The sequence below is a fragment of the Excalfactoria chinensis genome, chromosome 3 (assembly GCF_039878825.1).
Source record: "Excalfactoria chinensis isolate bCotChi1 chromosome 3, bCotChi1.hap2, whole genome shotgun sequence".
Classification (NCBI taxonomy): domain Eukaryota; kingdom Metazoa; phylum Chordata; class Aves; order Galliformes; family Phasianidae; genus Excalfactoria; species Excalfactoria chinensis.
Window position 1 is genome coordinate 42,564,100 of NC_092827.1, and position 15,511 is coordinate 42,579,610.

The 15,511-nt window shown below is 40.7% G+C and overlaps 2 long non-coding RNA genes across 3 annotated transcripts in view; one reads left to right on the plus strand and one right to left on the minus strand.

Annotated features, from left to right (window-relative positions):
* Nucleotides 1-15,511, plus strand: part of LOC140250292 (uncharacterized) — a 32,188-nt gene that overhangs the window by 9,382 nt on the left and 7,295 nt on the right. The gene's annotated exons all lie outside the window — the stretch shown is intronic.
* LOC140250293 (uncharacterized) lies at nt 8,199-11,112 on the minus strand. The gene is made up of 3 exons (XR_011903131.1): nt 10,949-11,112; nt 10,727-10,814; nt 8,199-10,357 (listed from the first exon to the last, which is right to left on the minus strand). It is a non-coding gene; the product is annotated as an uncharacterized lncRNA (long non-coding RNA).

Genomic DNA, 15,511 nt, shown 5'->3' on the forward strand with positions numbered 1-15,511 from the left:
GATACTCTCACCTTTACTGCCAACCCTTAAATGAGGTCTGGGAAGGGGTGGGTCCTGGCTCCATCCCTTCCAGTCACTCAGGTGCATTGCATACACCTGAGCTCCTCTGAGTTAGGCCTGCCTTCTCACCAGGTGCTCACTGTTTCAAGGCATGACTTAGCATTTCTGCTACAAAAGGTAATCCCAAAAAGATACTACTAGAGCTGAAGTTCATCCAGAATGTGGTCTTCCTAAATATGTATTCCCTAAATAAATACACCTGTGTGCGTGCTTGGTATAGAAAAATATAATTATTAATGTGGAACACCAATTACAGTAATATCTACTAAAGGCTGTCACTGTAAGTACAAGCCTCATCAGCACGCAGATGTACCTCAACAGTCTTGGAGACTTGCAAATAATATGTATTTTCTTGCTGTGTATCTTAAAGCATGGGATAGATACAGTTGGAGATACAAAGTTGGGAGGAACACAAATTTATGAAGTGTTATCTGTTATTCTGATGTGATGCACTACTGGAAATTAGGAAGTACTAGAAAGAAAGACAACATAATTCTGTTTCCAGTTTCTAGGGAGAAAATCTTATGTGGTGGTGACGAACTTCTAGGCAGGTACAGAAATCAGGTACTTTTACTCTGGAAGCTGACCGAGACTTGATTCTGTTGTAATATGGTGTCTCTTGAGTAATCTTGCAGCTGCTTTAGTTAGAAATTCAGTGATAGCTGTTTTCCTTCAAAAGTGGTAACTTGACTAATAGCAATGCTAGCCCCCACATCCATAAAACACAGGCACAGTGCCTTCTTCAGTCTCTCTACCCATCGCACCTTCGCCTTTCTTTTTGTGTGCTACTTTGAAAAGTATTTTGTGGAGATAGTATTTTGAGTAGCTGTTTTTCTCAGGACAGAACGTAGACTTTTGACTTATTTGGATTTTTTATTCTAATGCTTAAGTGACCTGTTCTCACTAGGACTGTGCTTTTTGCAAAACAAAATGATCATAGATTGAAACTATTAACACAGAGGGAAAATAGGAAATGGTTATAGTGTAAAAATAACTATGAAAATGGATCAGATTGTTCAGGGAGGGAACAGCCCTCCAAGAAGTGATTGCATTCTCACACTCCGCTTTAAACACATTCTTTATCTTTAAAAGGAAACAGAAGAGAATCGGTCAGTAAATCAAATGTAGTCGTGGTCTAGTCTGCAAAACTGTATCATTCTGAAGTAAGGCATTAGGTGTGGGCATTTGAGACAAGAACTGCCAGTGCCAAGACCTTGTGCTCTGAGAAAAATGCGTACATCTTTGGTTAGACTGTATCTTTCTTGCAGCTTGTGGTGGTTTTTCTTCATTGTCTGAAGATAGCGGTTACGGTTGCTATCTATTAAAAAACAGACCCTACTTTTCTACTGCAATGAATAAGGGTGTTGTGTTGTTGTTTTTATTTTTAGTATCTGCTTGTTTAGAGAAGGAAATCAGATTTCTTACCCCAAAACCTCCACCTTCGCTTACTGCTTGTTAGCAAAATAAAACCCAAACAACTATTGAGAGACTGCATGTTCTAGCTGCAACTTTCAAAACCAGTTTTGTGATAAAGATTTCACTGCCATTAACCTGAGTTGGTCTCCAATGCTCCAGCACTGCATCACCAGTCAGTTCCCTAATTCCTTCTTTACCTAGCAGGTACAAAATTGCTTTTTGCTTGCAGTAATGCAAAAATTGGTTGTTTTAAGCAAAAGAAATCAGCAGTATTTATATTTTTCAAGCTCCTTCAGTGTAGTTTTATCTTTTATCTATGTCCTTAATAAAAAACAAAATATTTCTAGCTAATTTTAATTCAGTCATCAATAAAATGGGAACATTGTTACTTTAGAAGTAAAATAAAAATCAAAATTACTTGGCATTAGCTATAACGTGATGGAAGAATTTGTGATTTCCTTATTGGGTTCTTTGTAATGTTCCTTACCACACATTATATTTATACTATGTTATGAAATAATGAAGGCCAGAGAGTTGGCTGGGTCTCCCTGTGTCGTCCCCTGAGCCACTTGGGAGCATCATTCCAGATGGTTGTTATGGGCCAAAGCTGCCACGCAGCACGCTGCCAGCTTGGTGCAGGTGATGAGCAGTGTGATGTTCAGGTTATTCCTCAGTACCACTCTATTAAACAGTACAGGTGGAGCAACAGTGATTCAGATAAGGTTTTTTAAGTGTTCCACTTTGCCAAGCTCAGAAGACTTCTGAATTTCTTTTCTAAGTAAGTGCTTCAAATACATTAATTTCATAATGTCCAAATAAATAAGAAATAAGAGCACTTGCCTAGGAGTCCTTAGTCCCTGCACGCAGTTTTGTGCATTCCAGCTGTATAATTACTGCTTAATGAAAATACATAAGCAGCCTAGGCAATTCAAGTATCCTTATTCTTTCTGGCCTGGGTGTCTTCCATTCCCCAGCACTGATTGTCAGAGTCTCAAGGTGGATGTAAGAGATGCTTTGTACACAGGCCTCTGCTGATGGGAGTACTCCCCTACCAGACAGGAGAAGCTGATTTAAGTCCTTCAAGCAGTAAAGGCACAGAATCCAATCAACCATTTCCTTTCCAGCTGCTTTTAATTAACACATTGTCCTAACCTCTGTTCTGTGGTGTAAGAGTAGGTAACAAAGGAATGTGTCTCAAAGGAGGGTGAGATATCCCTTACTTCTGCCAAAACTTAGGTCTAGAAAAGCTCTGAGACATCAGAAATAAAATGTTGCCTGATGGCTAACCTAAATTTCACCAAGGAGACAAAATGTGCAGCAGTAAGTGGCCTCCTCTAATGTGCTTTCTAAGCTGCCATATTTATGTCTTTGGTTAGAATTCTAAGGAATACAAAGGTTCTCATGCACTCTGGTTGCTAGGTACTACTTCTGCTGGGGGACTGAGCTCTCCCGCTTCAGACACTTACCAGTCTTTATGGTTGGGTAGGGTGCTACTTAGTGAGAACAGAGGTGTTCTGTGCTCAGTTGTGTGGGGATAAGTGGCTATGGAAAGGACAAAGTTCTAAAGAATGAAGTCAGTAGGTTTTATATCTAATTAGGCATCTAATCCTTCAGACCACTCGTGGTTTTTCATTATGATATGTTCATGTTGTCTTAAATGGGACTGCTTACTTACATGAAGTTCTGGGTGTAATTGCATGCAGGTTCACACATGAGCAATCACGTTTCAGCTTCATGCTGCAGTAATGAATCTGTTAGCTCTGGTGTTGCCCATTGGCCAGTCACGGTGAAAGGGTTTCTGAAACGGAATATGTTTCTGTGTAACGGCTTCCACTCCGTTTCCATGCCCATCCAAACTAAGTGCTTACAGAGGCACATCACACAGAGTATTTTAACTGTTGGGATAAGAGAATCATAGATTTTCAATGCGGTAGGTCACGAGGCTGCAGTTTCACTGGGTTGTGTGCTGTATTTGCATAGGCAAACATTCAGACAGTTAATGGTAGCACAGAATGCTTTAATGATTTTCATTTTGCATCAAGCTGTTCTCACCTCTTAGTAACATAATGGATAAATAAAAGAGGCCTTTTGTTTGCTCTCCATGAAAGTTACCAGTGATTAAGTGGCACTGAGGGAACAGACCGATGCTCTCATAACACCAACAAAAAAAGAAGAAGAAAAAAAAAAGGAGCAACAACAGAACTGGTCATCAAAGCTGACTTCAAAGTGACCTACTTCATTTTGAGCTAGAAAGGCACTTGAATAATTTTATTGTAATGTTATGCACATCTCCTAACTCAAAACACAGACGTGGTCATTCCAAACGAAATACAGAAATAGTTGCTCGTCAGACACAAAGCACTCATCATTTGTCAGGGTCCACTTTGTAGTCTTGAATTACAAACAAAGCGATATACTCTTAGACAAGTTTTTCTTCTACATGGATTCAGCAGCCACTTTTATTATTAAAAATAATTAAATGTCTATAATATGAATTGCAGATAAATTGATACACTTTGTGCTATAATTGTGACTCCATTGGCCTGGTTTTATTTTTGATATCTAGCAGTGCCAGTATATTTTTTCCTATTTCATTTTCCTAAATGCGTTAGAGTTACAGCTCTGTATGTGGCGCTTAAAACCACAGCCAAGACAGCGCGTATCCTCATTAGCCAGATTTCCACGGTCTCTATTTAGGGTACAAGGGTACAATATTCCTGATGCCAGCTAGGATAAACAGGCTTTCAAGTAGGTTTATTTTCTGTTGATAACTTCCAGACCTTTCAGTTTCTAACCTCGTGCCTTTGAGATAGTCATCTTGAGTACTTACTTCTTGTGGCATTCAACTTCGCTCTTTCAAGCTCTGTGGTATTTAAATCGAGATTATGAACCTGACTTCATATGTTTGGAACACCCTCTGTTTTCACAGAATGAATTGGGTGTTGGAGGCAGTCAAAGTATGTACATTCGGATCTGCTGAATATCTACTTTTAACGGTCCTTCCGTTTTGTATTGGCTTTGATTTGTCCAGTGTTTGACTGGGGGCTAATTAAACTCCTGAATTTACAATAAGAATATGTTAGTCTATCAGTTCCTTCGCTGATTTTAATTCCTTTGCTCTTCATGTTAATTTTCGTTTGAATCTGCCTTTGTGTTCTCAGTGTAGCATAAAAGGGCTAGTGAAGAGCCTGAATGCAGGGGAGGCTGAGGGAAATTTCCATCTGCAATCAATCTCCCCCACTGCAAGAGGGGTGTTGGATGTCATTACATGTCCGATAAAGAAGGCTGAATTCAGTGATTACTGCCTGAGTAGCATAACAATTCCTTAGAAATCTGTTGCAGGAAGGAAGGGTTTAGGATTTCATCTAAGAAGAGATCTGTGTACACAGGGATATGATTTTTTTTTACCTTGGTTTAAGATTAAAATGATATTTGCAGGTATGCTTGATTTAGGTGTATAGTAAGATCAAAATTCCATCACACAATTGGCAACATATTTCAGTACATATAGATAAGGATGTATTTTACTTGTATTAGCATTGTAGGTTGTGTGTTTACAGACTAACAACGACCTTAATCATCTTAATCTTGTTATTTTTAATGTGTAAAACACATTAAAATAGAACTTCCTAAGTATATATCACTAAGATATTGCAGACACAAACCCTTTAAGCAAAAGCAAAGCACTGTAGCTAATGCAGATGGAACTACAGCAACTCTGTTCTAGCTACAGTGGGAAAGCTTTGCTCAAAAATGTTAATTGAGTGGTTTTAATTGAGTGCCAGAAAATTGCTTCTGTGTGGTCGTCCCTGCTTACAGGATCTTCAAACTCAGTGTTTTTCATTTTTCCTTGTTTCTTTCTTTCTTGGCTAGTAGTTGCTTCCATAAATTGGACTTATAACTATGAATCTAAAGAAGATAGCATATTGTCTAGAGGATTTGATCCAGATGCATATTATTACTCTTTTTTTTTGATAAATAACTTTTTAAGTACTTACAGTGAAGAGGGGATTTTTGTTTTTTGCTTTTTGTTGTTTGGTTGTTTTTTTTTTGTGGGGAGGGAGTTGTTTGTTTTGTTAATGTTTTAATATCCCAAGTATCTTACAAGCAGCCAAATTAATGCTGAATAAAACTCCTGAAAATTCAATAGTATTTCAGCAGGGATTCATTCAGCCCTTGGGTTTTAGGCTGTATCGTATTGCAAGCTCTTATTTTTAAGAGTGTTTGGAAAGCTGCAGGCTTCCCATCTTTTTGTCTGGAAAAGTTATAAAATGGAACAGGCAGGCTTTTCACTGAGCTGCTGAGAACGCAGTTCTGGCTGTGCAATCAGGACTAAATAAGGAGCAAGATCTGCACTAAAAATAGAAATGGAGGCTGATCCAACTGCAGCGGGAGTTACAATCCTTGCACAGCAAAGGGTTGGTAGGTTCAGCTGAGGACACTCCGTTACAGAAAATCTAATAAACTTTATCCCTCTCCTGTAAAGCCACCATACCCTAACTGCTCTAGCTGGATTTTTAGCAGTCAGCAGAACTATTAATCATTCCTGCAAATTAACAGCTTACTTCAGAAGCAGATTTTTCTTCAGAGAGAGAATTATATTCACACCATAGTAAGAGGGAAATATGGGCTGGTTTTACGTAACTGTTTGGAGAATGTAGGGGAAAATTGCACAAATTTAACGCACTTTCTCATGGCTGGAGAAATGCATTCATGCTATTCTTTTGAGCGTTAAGCTGATGTGCCTGCTGATATTATAGACTCCAGGTGGGCAGGCATGCTCTGCTGACTCAGGTATCTTGCCAGGCCTTGGAACCTTGTCATGGACTGCAGGTTTCGCAGTAGGTGCTTTGAGGGAGGGTACTCTGCTCGTTTCAAGAACAAAGTACAGAACACTGTAGGTCATTCCTCTACTGTATCCTCTCCTGTCCCACTTTATCCTGTCCTTCATCAGGAGCGCAGTTCAGGAAATGTTGAAGTATCTAGGTCACTTGACACATGGGAAAGCCTAGACAGCAGAGAGAGTATATGGAAGAAGACCAAAACACAAGAGGTCATTAAACTTTCACAGGCCAAGAAAAATATATGTCGGTAAATGATGAATTAATTACTTCATTTTCCTTTCTTATCTCCTTCCCCACCAGAATATCAACTACAGTATTTCTTACGTACAGACTCCTCTCCCAGCAACCATAGTTTCATCCCTTCCACATCCCATATTGAGCAGACAATTTAGCAGAAGCTGAGAGCAGATGCCCTGCAGAAGGACAAGATCGGCACAGTTTTGTTGGTGGGGAGGAAGCAGCCTCCATCTCCAGCTGAGTTCAGAGGCCTGTTGTTGCTGGAGGGAAAGAACAGGAATGCATGCAGTCGAGGAGGTATAGAGAAGGGATGATGATCAGAAGTTGCAGTGAGCGCTGAAATATGTCTATCATCGTATTTTGGTTGCATGCAAATCTTACACAGATGATTTCATTTACCAACTTTAGCTAAATCTTTATAAGACTACATGGGACTTTGCCCTCATTTAACTACAGGCCATTCATGCCCTGTTTTTGTATACCTTTAGCTGTTACTCTTTGGAAAAAATCATTTGGTATAATAAAAGCGACGTAGCCCTGTAGTACAGATGTAATGATATTAGTGAATTCATGGAAATAAACTATGTTCTGATATCAAATTAATGATTATGCTGAAAAAAAACCCAACCACCACACCCAAACCAACAAAGAATTGATAAAATTATGTATGCAAAGAGAAAAGTAATTTTAGTAACGTGTTTTAAGTAACTGAATGTTGTAGAAAGAGGAAATGGTATCACTTGAACTCACAATTTCAGTTTAGCTAAGGGCCTTTAAAAATGTTGTTTCAGTTTACAACGAGTTGGGTTCTAGGTTGGGAAGCCACAGTGATATAACTGAATTGCTAAGAGATAACTACCAAACTGAATATGAACGGGTATGCAGTTTTACCTTTGCTGCTTTTCCATGATTAGTCTTGAGTGTAATAATTAATTCTGCAGGTCCTTACACGTGCAAAATGAATGAACTCAAGGCTTTTTCTTTTTGGTAAGTTGAATTTGTGTTTGTCAGAGCCCTTTCAAAGTACAAGGGAGGTCACAGCTGTTCTTTTCATTCACATGTAATCTGGTAAAACAAACAACATATGTATGGGGCATAAGAGTTTAGCACTGAGAACATAGGGATTTGTATGTGAATTTGAAAACTGTAAATAACAAATTATGCTTAACCTTTATCTTTCTACCCATCAACCTGATTTGTTAGTAAAGATTTGTGTTGGAATTGAGGTTTTAATGTGTTACATTGTTCAGAAAAATAACACTTCCTCCAAGTGCAAGATAACAAGGTCCATGTTTACATTCTCAGCCTTAATTCTAATTGTCATAAGTCTCCTAGATTTACATAATTAGTACATTTGCATAATCACCAAAGACCTTCATCTGCACTCCTTTGAAAGTAGACCTGAACCCTGCTGAAAAATCACACTTATTCATATTTCATTCTGCAAACATACAGGACTGACCACAGATGTAGGCACAGAGACTTTTCTTTAGAGCTTGATGGCATCCGAGTGCCTGAGTGAGCTCAGTAGTTTAGCACACTAGCACTGAAATGCTCACAAGCAGACTGCTAGTAGTCCATGCTGCCATACTATATCTGGAGCGGGTAGTGTATCCCCTCTCTTGGGGAGAGGACGTACAGAATATAGTCACACTCACATCTGGGCCAAAGGACTTTTTGTTCTGTCACAGCATAGACATTAGTTGTAGCGCTCTTATTTACTCAGGGAGATGGAGCTTCCAAATGCTGAATATTAAAAAAAAAAAAACACAAAACACATCACTGAGTCTCTTGCAAGTTAAGTGGGAAGATTAGCTGGATATTTCGCAAGTACTAAACAGTTCATCCCTCCTTTTTTCCTTGATGGAAACAGCTACAGAAACCCATTAGTTTGCACATTATCATGAGGAGATTTGCTCTTGCATCAGACATTGAACTTATATGTGACTTTCTGAAACCACAGAACCCTTTTAGTCTAAAAACCTTTTTAGTCTAAAAATACTGCCAGTTCAGGGGAAATATGCTTGCTAGACTGAAGCACTAGAAAGCAGACAAATACTTCAAAGCAAAATAGGTGGTTGCGATTCTGTTAAACGATAGTAGCAAAGATGAATTTCCTGTAGGAAATGAGTAATTCACAGGATATGGGTTAGAACTTGACACCATGCAAGTCACTATTGAAAGTTACCACCATCTGTTTTTGGATGCCCTCTTTACAGCTAGGTCAGACCCTTAAACTGCTTTTGGTTGGCTGTCTTCTGATATGGCTTGAGTTGGTGCTGTGGGAATGTGACATTACTGTCTGTGCCAGGAAGTAATTAAATCACAACACTTGCATAAAATCTTTTCTTGTGTACTTAGTCTGCAGAGTAGCTTCAAGAAAGGTTTCAGTAGACACTCCTATTCAAAACACAGTCAGGAAATCAAAAACATTTGAAGGCATCTTCTCAAAATAGAGTGGTCCTGAATGGACACCTTCACAGCACAGGTCAACAAGCAGATGACTTCTGCATGTCAGGAATCACAGATTTCTTTTATACGTACCTGCCAGTCCCTCTAATTACCAAATTACTTGGCAAAGTCAAGTAGAAATCAACATAACCATGTTTTTTTTTATCTTCACTTGCTAAAAGATCTCTGGTTTCCTGAATATCCTATTCATGGGACTTCAGGACTTCTTTGTATTTGGAGCCAGAGAACAAAAGAATGGTTTGATATGCCTGGACTTAAGGTTGTTTCCTCTCCTAGCCTGCATGCTGAATGGCTGTCAAGAATAGGAAGTCTTGCTTTTCACTCAGTCTTCATCGGTGGTAAAAAGGCAAGTTTATTTGGCAACACAAATGAAATTCTCTTCCTAGAGAAGAAAATTCCTGCAGAATGTCTTGAATACATTTAAGGAATTGTCACATTTTAAACTATCTTTTGGCTTCAGAGCAGTCACCAGTCCTGAGATGTTGAAAGAAATTGAGCTTGCGGAAGTCTATACTCAGTGGCTTCCCCCATGTTGCTGAACCGTGGTTCTTGAAAGGTCTAGCCAAGGTAAGTTCATCCTCCTCAGACTGGACTCATCAACTTCCAGGAGTCCCTATCCTTGACAAGAGCTTTATGTTCTTGTTTACTTTTGTCGGATAGGATGACCTGAAGGCTGTCACTACCAAAAGAGCAAAAATTTCAAGGAGCCTCAAGGCTTACATCTGCTTGATGGGTGCGTCAGGCCTCAAAGTCACATAAGTAAATGGTTCAGCTCTGGCAGACATTCATATACATCTCTCCTAGAATTCCTGTTTCTATGTCATAAGTAATTTTTCCTTCATTTTGATGCATAAAAAGCTTTTCTGCTGGTCTGTTGTGCAGTGAAACACTAGTAATATCTGATAGTGCGAGGATGTTCAATCAAACAGCTTGTTATAAAGCTATACCTGCACAATAATGTAGATATTTAAAAACCCAAGCAAAATTTTGAACACGTTGCCTGGCAAACAGTTTTATGATGAAGGTAAACCCTCATCCCCAAAAGCAAAAAACAAGGGCATTGTAGACAATTGGCAAGAATACTTTTGCTGTCGAAGAATTCTGTAAGCTTTCGGATTACAGCCAAGCAAAACATAGGTAAGCATCTGTCTGCAGTCTGCATAGTTGTAGGATGTCTTTTCTGCCAACTCATCCCTTAAATAGTAATAATTTCCTTGCAGTTGTCCTATTGCCGTATCTTCTGCACAGTTGCTTGGACTTGCAGAGGGGCTCATAAATACAGTAAACTGGAGACCAGACAGCACATAGGAAAATGAGGATGCAGGAGACTAAAAAATAGTTAAAAAAAAAAGAGTGAGAAAATGAGGGTAGAGCAGAAGGGGAGAAAAAGAATAAGCTCTGAGGAATGTCAGTGCCAATAAATGTAATATCCTACTCTCCAGCAAAAGAGAATAAAGCACAGATGGAAATGGGAGGGTATGTTCATCCAAGCCCATTATAAGAAAGCAAGCTGATCGTTTCTCTTCTGTTCTTTACTGTGGTTTTATGCCGCTTTTATATAAAATCATGCATTGTCATTGGTGAGAAAAGGGTATACCTAGAATTTAGATGGCCCTTTAAGAGCAAGCATATGCTGCAAAAGCAGTGAGCAACAGAGATGGGAAATAAATGATGGTGGCCATTCCTAGAGAACTCACAGACTTTCTGAAAGCTAGGGATCAGATCCAGGCTTCATCCTCCGCTTCAGTTAAATAAGCTGCAACAGCCACTGGCAGATTTGTCTTCCTGTAAGTCAAAACCCCGCTTTTGGACTTTGGACTCTTACCTTTGCCCTTTCATTTCAGTGAAAGACCAGCACGTACATATGAGCACAGAATTATTTTATTTTCTGTAATGATCAAACCCAAATGTTATTTTACCTTTGCCAGCTTTGTGTAGGGTGATGTGCCATCTTGCACATTTATTTTCCTGGAGTGATTCCCAGAAGTATGCTATGCTTTTTCTTGCTCATGTCTCACTCGCTTTATTTATGAGTTGTCTACACCAGGTTTTCAGTCCCCGGGGATAGGCCTGCGCAGGAATCTGTAGACGATATTCAATGCATAAAAGTAGAGAGAGTAGCGAAAAAGCACAGTGATACTCCAAAGGATCTAATCTACAATACTCACAATTTCACCTAGATCACGGGTAGCTTAGTGTCCGTGTTTTGAACCACAAACACCTTTATCTGTTTTGTCACGTAGAGCGAAAATATGTGGTAAAGATTCACTAAGCCTGAAAGAAATTTTACCTAATGCTCACTAATTTTACCTAATGCTCTTCAGCTGCTAAAAATTTAGAAGCCGAAATCTCACAATGCACCTTTGTGGCAGAATTACGTAGTGCTGGAGGAGTGAGAAATGAAATACCGTAGCATGGTTCTCTATTTGGAGTAGCTAGCTTCAGTAAGCCTCACGTGCACAAAAATCTCCGTCGGTTCTTGTGGAATTTGGTGGATTCAGTTCCTCAAACTGGGCACGCAGAGCCTGGGAGACACTGATTTAACATAAGGATAAATAAATACTGACTTTAAAAATTCACTAGTTGCTTAATAGAGTTAAGAGTCAATGACTTTTATCTGAACTGTTTTAAGCATGGAGTAAAATCCTTCCATGTTCAACATCCATACGTAACCTGAAATATCAGACGTATGAGTTAAATGCTGTGGGGGGGGTGTTCAGTTCAAAATACCAAAACGCAATTAGGGACAATGAGCCAACGTTGCCAGGAGATGTCCCTGTCAAATGGAAACAATTCAAAGAGCAAATTCTGTAGACCAGGTTAAAATTACAATTAAGTTACTTTCTGCTGGCTGAATCTAATAGCAGGATCATAATTTTGCAGTTCTTGGTTCTTACTGATCACACAGAAAGTGTATTTTTAAACATTTTTCTCCCTGTTAGCTATGTGAATTCCTATTAGCTGGAAAAATACATCAAGATAAGGCCTCCTTTCTCCCATGCCATCACAGCTGGAAACATCATTTTGCTGATGAATTCTGATTAGTATCCTATTATCCCTTTGATCACACCTGTGCAATCTCATTAATTGAGGAATAATATGACCCAAGGAAACTTGATGGCTAGTAACACTGTATAGGGAAGCTGATATATCAAGTCCAATGTACAATTTAAACTGCAATCGTATTTTATAGGTTGACTGCCTACACAAACACTTTTTACCATCCCCTAGGCTTGCTGTGAGATGCCACAGGCCCAGAGCATTCCTTATCATACAGATAAGCATCACAGTAGGTCAGGCCAGGAAGCAGGGTGTCACCCCTGCCCATCTGATGTTTTTATTCATGTAAGAAGTCAATCTGATATTCATCCTTGCATTCTTCACCTGGCTAATGTTCCATTGCTGAGTCTCTGTAACTACTGCACTAGGTGTGATGAGTCTGCCATCCAAACTAGCTTGTTAATACATCGATACATTTCAGGGATGCTCTTAAACTTACTTTTGGGACCTGCAAGCTGTAAGCACAGGATCTCACTCACAGGGCTGTCTGTATGTCTGTGAACTGACATTCAGTGAGGTGCTCAGCACAGCGCAGGGGTGATGTGGGGCTGCCGGTAGGTGTGAGAACAAGTAGAGGGAGGAGCACAGCAGGAAGCCAGACAGAACCAAAATCATTCTGAGTGCAGAACCAGCTTTGCAGCCATACAGGCTTTCTAGTTGTGATGCACAAGTGATTGTACTTCTGTGTAAGGCTAAGCCCTCCTTCATTCTCAGTATGACCACAGACCAAGAGGGAAACCTACGGGCTCCAAGTGAGATAACAGTTACTACCACCAGGTTGATTCAACCTTGCATCAAACAATATTAACCCGTATGCTGATGTGCAGGACAGACACATCCTGCTGGTAAGGTGACATGACATGCTGCTTCTGCCTGTTGTTTCTCCTAACACCTGGACTCCCAAGATGACTCCCTTATTCACTCCATGACCCTGAAGAACTAATTACTCAGTGGGATTACCAAGAATGAGGTAGTCTGAGGACAGGTGCTCCTGAAGCTAGCTTTGCAGATGAGACCTCAGCTGCCTCATCAGCTACTACTTGGTGAAGCCCCAGCTCTGGGTTAGTGAGTACCTAAAGGGAAAGTCATTATCCATACCCACACCACTGTTTTTCTGATGCAAGGGTCCCAAGTAAAACCAATTACCTCACCGAAAGCCTACCACCCAAGTACCTCCCTACACCTCTTCAGTACCATACACTACTGAAATGATCACCCCCTCCATCCTGACACCTGAACCTGCAAGTAGAGCTCCCAGCCTTATTCTGGGTAGCAAAACTTTCACAGATATTTTCACCAGGATTACCAGAGCAACAGGCAGGTCCTGGTGCACACAGTTGTTGCCCTTGGCAATGGGAGCATGCAGGTATTGCTGGTCAGGGAGTAGATCTCTTTCGAGTCTATCACTCATCTCAGTCCCAGGACCTGAAGATGACTTTCCTAAAGTTACCCACTCTGTCATACCCTTGCTACAGCTGAGTCAGGGATACGGCACTAGCCTTGGAGAAGCAGCACAATTTGTTTCAGAGGACAGGGCTGGAATGAGCGCATCCCACTTCATCACTCAGCCAGGATGCTTTCTGCAAAGGCACTGCATGGTGCCACCATGTACCTAACCACCAGCTAGCGAGAGCAAGAGAGAACACATCTGATGTTGTCTTACCCTGGTCATCAGTCCCCCAGGTTTCAGCCAAAACTGCAAGAGATGCCCCTTGTGAGGCTGGCTTGTTGACCTCTGCTGCTGTTTGTAGTGAAATGAAGATTACCCCTGTGGTGATTCAGGCTGACCTAGATTTTTGTTTTTAAGATAAACTAGCTGGGGTTACTCGGGAGTTTCTGCCCTGTTCTTGTTTGTTGTTGTTTCTGAGGGGACTGTTTTCTTTAATAAGAAAGAAATCACTCAGAAGCATGTCTAGGCTTGCTGCAGGTGGTTACATTCAGCCTTGACCTGCCTGGCTGAGAGCTTGGTGAACTGCAGGAGGAAAAGCGTGCTAGTTTGAACTGGATTTAGTAGCAAGAATGTTTTGACTTGGGCAGCAGAAAGAAAATTGTATAACGCTGTTGTGCTCTCCTGCGTAGTAGGAGCCAATGAATTGCATGACTCTTCTGTCTTTGCAATCAGTTTGTTATGCACAGAGCAATAGCCGTGGGATTAAGCACTTTATCTGCTGGGCTTCCCCTGGCAGCATGTGAAGAAGTTCATTATGAGTGCTTATCACATGATCCACTTAATAAAACCACTGGAACTCTGAGAGTAAGTCATTCTAACAAGACCCGTCAGAGCTGCCTTACAAACCACTCACTGATATACTCTTCCTTGGTTCACATACAATGGGTGTCCTTGTGTCGCAGTGCATGATACAGGAAGTTCATTATCCCCAGTCCAAATGCAGACGTAAGAAAGGGAAGCGGGGCTCACAAAGAAGCGACAGATGATTTGCGGAGGATTCTCATTTGCCACTCAAATCCTGCATGCAGTTGGACCATAAGCCCTTCATAAGAAGGGCCTCCTGGTCTACAGCATTACACACAGGGCAGCTACATAAATAGCTGGTTTTAGCATTGTAAAATAGAGACGACATGGGAGAAACTATTTGCTTCTGTTGATTAGAGGTTAATGAATGAGAGATAAGAAATCAGAACAGAAACCATGCTTTTTGCTGGTCAATAGCACACGTAATGCAAATAGCAGCAGAACTGATCAATATTTGAGCTCATGCAAAGTACCTTGAAAGCCTGCTAACTCCCAGTGTGCACCAGGGGTCAAAATGCTCAGGCTCATGCAACAAACCAGGAGCTAGCACACATGCTGGCTGTGGCTTGTGTCTGTATGCTATACAGCTGGTCAGATAAAATGCCTTCCTCTGGAACATACCTAGGAACTGCTCTGGACATAGGAATTGTTAGGTTGAGAGGTGCTCCGTTTCCTCAGGAGGATCCATTTTGCTGAGGGCCATCGCAAGTTTCTGGCACTTAGTGGTTTTACTGCACAGCCAGTATCTCACAGGAGCATAGAGATACTTAGTTTTTTGCTACCAGTTACAACAACATGTGTAACACTATAACATGATGGAAGGTACAGCAACAATAGCAGAGTGGCAACTGTGGACACAGAAATGAAGGAAAACCGCTTACCTTAAGAAAGCCTCCAGTAGACAAGGATCTCCAGAGCAAGGCCTTTGCCTCCACCGCCAACCATTAAATGAGGTCTGGGAAGGGGTGGATCCTGGCTTCACTCCTTCCAGTCACTCAGATTCATTGCATGCACCTGAACTCCCCTGGGTTGGCCCTGCCTTCTACCAGGTGCTCAATCACTGTTGTAGGCCATGGCTTAGTGTTTCCACTACAGCACAGACCAGTCTTCACATAAAAACACCCTGATGATTTTCTCAGGCAGCACAGTCTGCACATGAGGCCTACAG